Raw genomic sequence first — 6,257 nt, 5'->3', positions numbered from 1 at the left:
GTTATGCCAGCCTTTTAAGCAGGTGCATGATCTTGCAAAAAGAGAACTCCTTTCCACAGCTTCCCTCTCCTTTTTTCTCTCAATGCCTTCTTTAATCAGCATAGCAAGTTACAGTAATATTCTGCATTAACTGTTTTGACCCCTTTGATGACAGTCAGTCGTTACAACACCCTCCTGATCCCAAAACACTGGCCATTACCTTTCCTGCTGACTTTCGGGTCTTGAATTTTCCTGGTCTTGAAGCACCATTGCATGGACGTTTTATCTCAGGATCATAGTGGTGTAACCAGTTTCATCAAAACTAACTAGTCATTCTAAAAGGTTGGCATCAGTTCACTGAAAATGCTACAAAATCAATTTTGAAGTGTTCACTCAATGTTTTTTCTCATCATCATTCAAACATTTGGGCACCTACTTGGCTGACAGCTTCTGCATACCCAGTTGCTCGTGGATTATACACCCATCACATTGCCTGGGCATCTGAGGTGTCTTGGCAATTGTTTTAGCTGATATTCGACAAATCTGCCAAAATCAGGTCATGGACATGGTCAACAATTTTAGGCGTTGACACCGTTTGAGGCCTCACAATCTCTATGCTGAAAGTTTGGACATCACTGTGGACAATTGTCACTCAATGTTTGCATTATACATTCATGGATTTCTTTTGGAGCTTTCTTCTGCAGGCATAGGAACTTTATGATGGCTCAGAGTTCCACACTTGAAAATTCCATGCTTTTCATTGACATGATTCAATCAATGATCTGAAACAATGTCAAAATATAGCATTACAATTCTGCAAATTGGCACTTTACAAAATAAAATAATATTTTTTCAGGTACAGTGGCAAAATAACGCTCAGAATTTAGGAAGTTGGTTGGACTGAGCATGTTTCAGCACCCCCTCATATACATGAGGGTTAAATGAAAAGTAATGCCTCTACCTCTATAACATTTGTTTAAATGAAAATATTGTAATGAATAAAACCCAATAATAATGTTCAACACTTGCTCTTTTATTACATGCATTTACTTTTCTCCATAGTTACCACCATTCACTACATATTTCTACTAACAATGGACAAGTTTTTGAAAGCCAACACAAAAGAAATGCATATCTTGTCTCCTAACCAGTTGCTTGCAGTCCTTTCCACCTCTTCATTCACATCCGACAGATGCCCTAAAATTTTTACGATAATTTTGGAAAGAGATGAAAATGGCATGGCACCAAGTCTAGGCTGTATGGTGGAAAGAAGTGATGGAGTGAGCCTTTGAAATTGCCTCTGTGGTGTTTTGTGTTGCATGAAGTCTAGTGTTATCATATTGCAACAAAATTTCCTTCTTGTTTTTCCAAACTCTTCTCAATCATTCTTTCAAAATTTTCAGGGTTGCAATATAATACTCTGAGTGATCCTCCAATTGTCCTGTATGAGTTTGTCAACCTTTCTTGTGTGAGACTCTTTCATTGCTGTCACGGGTCGCCTACTTCTTTTTTGATCACAGAAATCAGTGCTTCCTGGCCCACAACTGTTATATATTTTAGCCCAGTGATGCAAAGTGCTCACATTAACACAGTCATCAACTTAAACAACCTGCATGTGGCAATGTATTCCATTTGGGTAGTGCCCATTCAACAGTCAGAAATTCTATTATGGCACATTGTTTATATTGTACTGAGTGCTCAGTGCATGCTTCCATTTCACAAGCAACAGCAAAATGGCCACTTCAGACAGATACTTCTTGCCAAATGAGGTGAAGGGATTTCAAAGAACAAGTGAACACATCTGGAAGGTCAGTGCGCCCATGTTTTGAAGAATTATGAAGGTGGGGGGCATTACTTTTCTTTTAACCTTGTATATAAATGATCTGGAAATGAGAACGATGATTGAGGTGATTAGATTTGCAGATGATACAAAACTATTCAAGATTGTTAAATCACATCCAGACTGCGAATTATTGCAGGAGGATGGTGCGTCAAAAGGACCGGTGAACTTTAATGCAGGCAAAGTGATGCACATTAGGAAGAATAAAACAAGTTACAGCTACATGATGCTTGGTTCCATATTAGGAGTCACCACCCAGGAAAAAGATCTAAGTGTTATTGTGGACAGTATGTTGAAATCTTCTGCTCAGTGTGTAGCAATTGCCAATAAAAGCAAATACAATGTTAAAGATTATTAGAAAAGATACAGAAAACAACATAGCATATTATAATGCATCTGCATTAGCTCTATGGTGTGACTGCACCTTGAGTATTGTGTGCCATCATGATCATTGCATCTAAAAAAAAAAAAGATGTGGAGAGGCATTTTCAATATGATGTTTAGACATTTTGCAGAAGACACACACAAATCCACTATCAAACATGCCCATTTTCAAAATTGCAGAATGTCTTATCTTGTGTTTTTTTCGAAAATGGATGTGCTTGTCTCTGTGCATCTACCTTCTTGAACCTTTTTTTTTTTTTTTTACCCAAATCCAAATGAAAAATGCATAGAAAAAGCCATTAGAATGTAGAAGGGGCCAACATTTGTACTAGACTGGCCACACAGATATCCCAGACTGGCCAAACAGATATCCCAGCACTGTAGTGAACTTCACATAAAAGGTCCCAGGTACACATCTCATCATAACTTTATGGTGTATGGTGAGCCAACTAAAACTCACCCAAAACCTACTGGACCCAACGGTACACCACAGCAATAGCTCTTATGCCTACAGGTGACACTTCACAAGTGGGATTTGGGTGCAGTTTGTAATTCATTGTTGCTTTGTCAATTGGATTTATGTATGTGAATTGTAATCTGCTTAATTTATAAGCAGAATATAATTTTTTTTTATTTATAAATAAGCGTGGTGATTAGAGTAGGGTATGAACCTGAATCCCCATCTCTTTGATTGACTACACTGTCTACCAGGCTACTCCATGAACCTGCTTGTTGCTTTTCTAGGACTAGCCATAACAATTGAAGCTGTCATTGAGGCAAGTATGTACTGTTTCATTTACATCCTGGGGGGTGGGGGTGGGGGAGGGATCAGTAACCACTGGTGAAGTGTGACATCCCTCCAGTGATCATCTGGTCACGTATGATCACCTTTTTGGCACTTATTCATTATTAAAACAGGTTTAGCCCCAGATATCTAATTTGTGCGCTGGACATATTCCAAGTCATAAGCCTGCCATAGTCCCATCCACACCAAGCCTCTCATACCCCCTCCTTGAGATTTAGATGAACTATTGATCAAAAGCATAGATATCTGTCTAGAAAATAGGTTTTGAAAATAGCAAATTGGAAGGGTTTGGCAAGAAAACTTTTTGGACTTTTTTTATTTTTTATTTTTATTTTTTAATGAGACCCATAGTGTAGTTAGAAAAGTTACAAAGAGCAGCCAAAATGATTAAGGGAAAGGAACAACTTTCATATAAGGATAGGCTAATGATGTGAGGGGCTCTTCAGTACGAAAAAAACAAATGGTTCAGCAAGGATATAGTTAAGGTCTACAAAATTCTGAATGGAGTGGAAAGGGAAAATGTGAATTGATTGTTTACTCATTCAAAAAAGGGGTAAATTCTATAAATGACACTGAAAATCAGTGCTGTAAAAAGCTGAGTGCTGTTTATTGTGACAGGGGCCCATGCAGGCCGAAGCGACCTGGGGGAAAGCATGTTAGAAAAAAAATCACTGGTTCACGACAGCTAGCTTTTCCCAGTGTCTCCCAGTTCACTTTCAAAGAGCCAGTATTTATTGGTTACAAACTCCACCAAGGATAAACAAAAAGATTCCCTTTAGTTTTCAGGATCCAATTGTCAGGATGTTCACTGTCTTTCTGCTCAAGCAGTCCTTCCCAGTTCCCACAGGTGGCACAGTCCTTTTCTGGTTTCACACAAAACTCCTTCACAACCTGAGCCTGGCTCAGAATTCTAGTTCTACCCCCCCTCCCCCACCCCCTTTCTTTCTAGCAGAATCCACTTAGTGCTCTCAGAATAAACTCTAAAACACACTCCTAGTGAGCTCTTCATTCAGGGCCAACAATCCTCTATGAAAAATTGCACAGTTCAGTCACTGGCCCAAACCAAAAACAGACCCCCCCCCCCCCCAGAGGTTTTCTTCCCACTCAGCAGTAGCTTCTCTCAGCCATGACCCTCCCCCTCCTGGGGTGCTCCACTCTTCTTCTGAAGTCAACAAACAAAAGGGGGGGGGGAAGTCCACTTGTCCATTATTGCTTTACCCTTTTGGTAGCTCTGGTCTTGGCCAAAGCTAAGTCTGGAACAGACCAAAATTCCAGGTTAGTTGGAAGGTGTGCCTTGTACCCACAGATCTTGACCACCCTTCCCAAAGTTCAAGACAATCAGTGTTCCTTTCCCTAGCAATCCGGCTTCCTTAACCAGGTCAAGCCACAGAAAAAAGAAACCTCATAAGAAGGAAAATAAAAGTAGTTTTCAGCCTATGCTTCAACCATGGGCCTTTCACTTTTATAGCAGTCCCTTTGCACAAACAGTTTTTAAATATTGTCCAAACAACAACAAAAAAATAACTTTAAAGCGTTTCACTGCCCAGAGGCATTACTCACATTCCATTATCTCTTCTGGTAGTTCAGGTGAAATAGAGAATGGCTCCCACTCCACAGCCACAGCCTCAGCTGGAGATTCAGGCACACATCTTCCCACATTGGGTTCACTCTATCCCAGTGGTCTCAAACTCAAACTGTTTGCAGGGCCACATTTTAGATCTGTAGGTACTTGGAGGGCCTCAAAAAAATAGTTAATGTCTTATTAAAGAAATGACAATTTTGCATGAGGTAAAACTCTTTATAGTTTATAAATCTTTTCTTTTAGCTAAGTCTTAATAATAATACTGTAATTTACAGCTAAAGAGACATATGATCAAGAAACTGTTTAATTTTACTTTTGTGATTATGATAAACGTACCGAGGGCCTCAAAATAGTACCTGGCGAAGTTTGAGACCACTGCTCTATCCCATATCCTAGTCTTGTGGCTCTGCCTTTACATTTTCCTCCTCATTCAGCATTTCAAGATGCCATTCCTGCTTTCTCCTATGCTGAGCTCTGATACTGGACTCCTGGTCAGCTCTCTTGCTTAGTGATGAAGGCTTCTTTAAAGAGTAATGGGATACAGGGCTCCACCCCCTCCCCCAAGCTGGAACAGGCTGGCTCTTAAAGGGACCTGTACTTCTAAATGGAAGACTTTCCCTGGCAACTTTTAACAGGGTAGACTTAAGCATAGGTTTATTAGCCTGTCCCTTTCTCCTGCCTAGGGTTCTCCCAACTTTAACCTCAGGAGCACTGGTAGGACTAAATTCTTCCTCTTGGGGTTCAAGGGTTTGTTTATCGGGGTCCCTGTCATATTATAGAATAGCGCTTACAGCTGATTTCCATGCCCAAAGTTGGGAACTGGTATTTATACCATCAGAAACCTGGTGTATATGCCAGTGAAATAACCCAATAGTCTGGTCTCTTAAAAGAGTCAGTAACCCTACAGATAATAAAGATGTTGGATAATAAAGTCTGTTTTTGACAGGGTTCTGGTCTCTTTCATCGATCCTCAAAAACCTCTCTTATTTGAGGCCTACCTGATTGTCTGTAACATATTTTTTATTATTTTATTTTAATTTTTCAGAACCTGGCCTCACTATAATCAATACGATACGTTGTGTAGCTTAGAAAAAAACAAAAAAAATGCCACTTAGCGATTCATCAAACTAAAATAAAACTTGAAACTTGCCATATAATTTTTCCTCACAAATCAACAGACAATTGATAATTAGTCTGTCTCCCCAACGGGACCCATTTTGCCTTACTTTCTGGCTTTTTCAAGGGTCAATTCATAGGGGGAAATGTATCTGTAGTGTTAGATTTCTGTTGTTTATCTAAACTATACAACATATCATATTGATTATATTGAGGCCAGGTTGTGAAAAATTGAAAAAATAAAAAAAATATATAAATTACAGACAACCGGATAGGCCCCAAATAAGAGAGATTTTTTGAGGATCAATGAAAGAGACCAGAACCAGTGTTCCCGCTAAGCTGCGCTGGCGTGCGCAGGCGCACAAAATATTACATCGCAGCGCACAAGTTTCTCGTCACAGCGCACGGCGTACGGCAGATGGCAGGGCGGCGAGAGGAGAATCGGGCGAGTTGGCTCATAACTTGCTGGCGCCCGATATTTTTAGCTCACAGCGAAAAAAGTTTGCTCACAACACCCGCCCGCTTAGAGGGAGCACTGACCAGAACCCCAT

General features: G+C 40.1%; 1 long non-coding RNA gene across 2 annotated transcripts; it reads right to left on the bottom strand.

The window, feature by feature from the left end:
• Positions 1 to 812: 812 nt before the first annotated feature.
• Positions 813 to 5,516, bottom strand: LOC117350804. Of its 2 annotated transcripts, XR_004537294.1 has the most exons (4): positions 4,947 to 5,516; positions 4,569 to 4,746; positions 2,244 to 2,276; positions 813 to 1,862 (listed from the first exon to the last, which is right to left on the bottom strand). It is a non-coding gene; the product is annotated as an uncharacterized LOC117350804 (long non-coding RNA). The 2 variants fall into 2 exon arrangements; XR_004537293.1 differs by lacking the exon at positions 2,244 to 2,276.
• Between the last annotated feature and the right edge of the window lie 741 nt (positions 5,517 to 6,257).

Source organism: Geotrypetes seraphini, chromosome 1, assembly GCF_902459505.1.
Source record: "Geotrypetes seraphini chromosome 1, aGeoSer1.1, whole genome shotgun sequence".
Lineage (NCBI taxonomy): Eukaryota > Metazoa > Chordata > Amphibia > Gymnophiona > Dermophiidae > Geotrypetes > Geotrypetes seraphini.
This window is presented reverse-complemented; position numbering and strand designations above follow the sequence as displayed.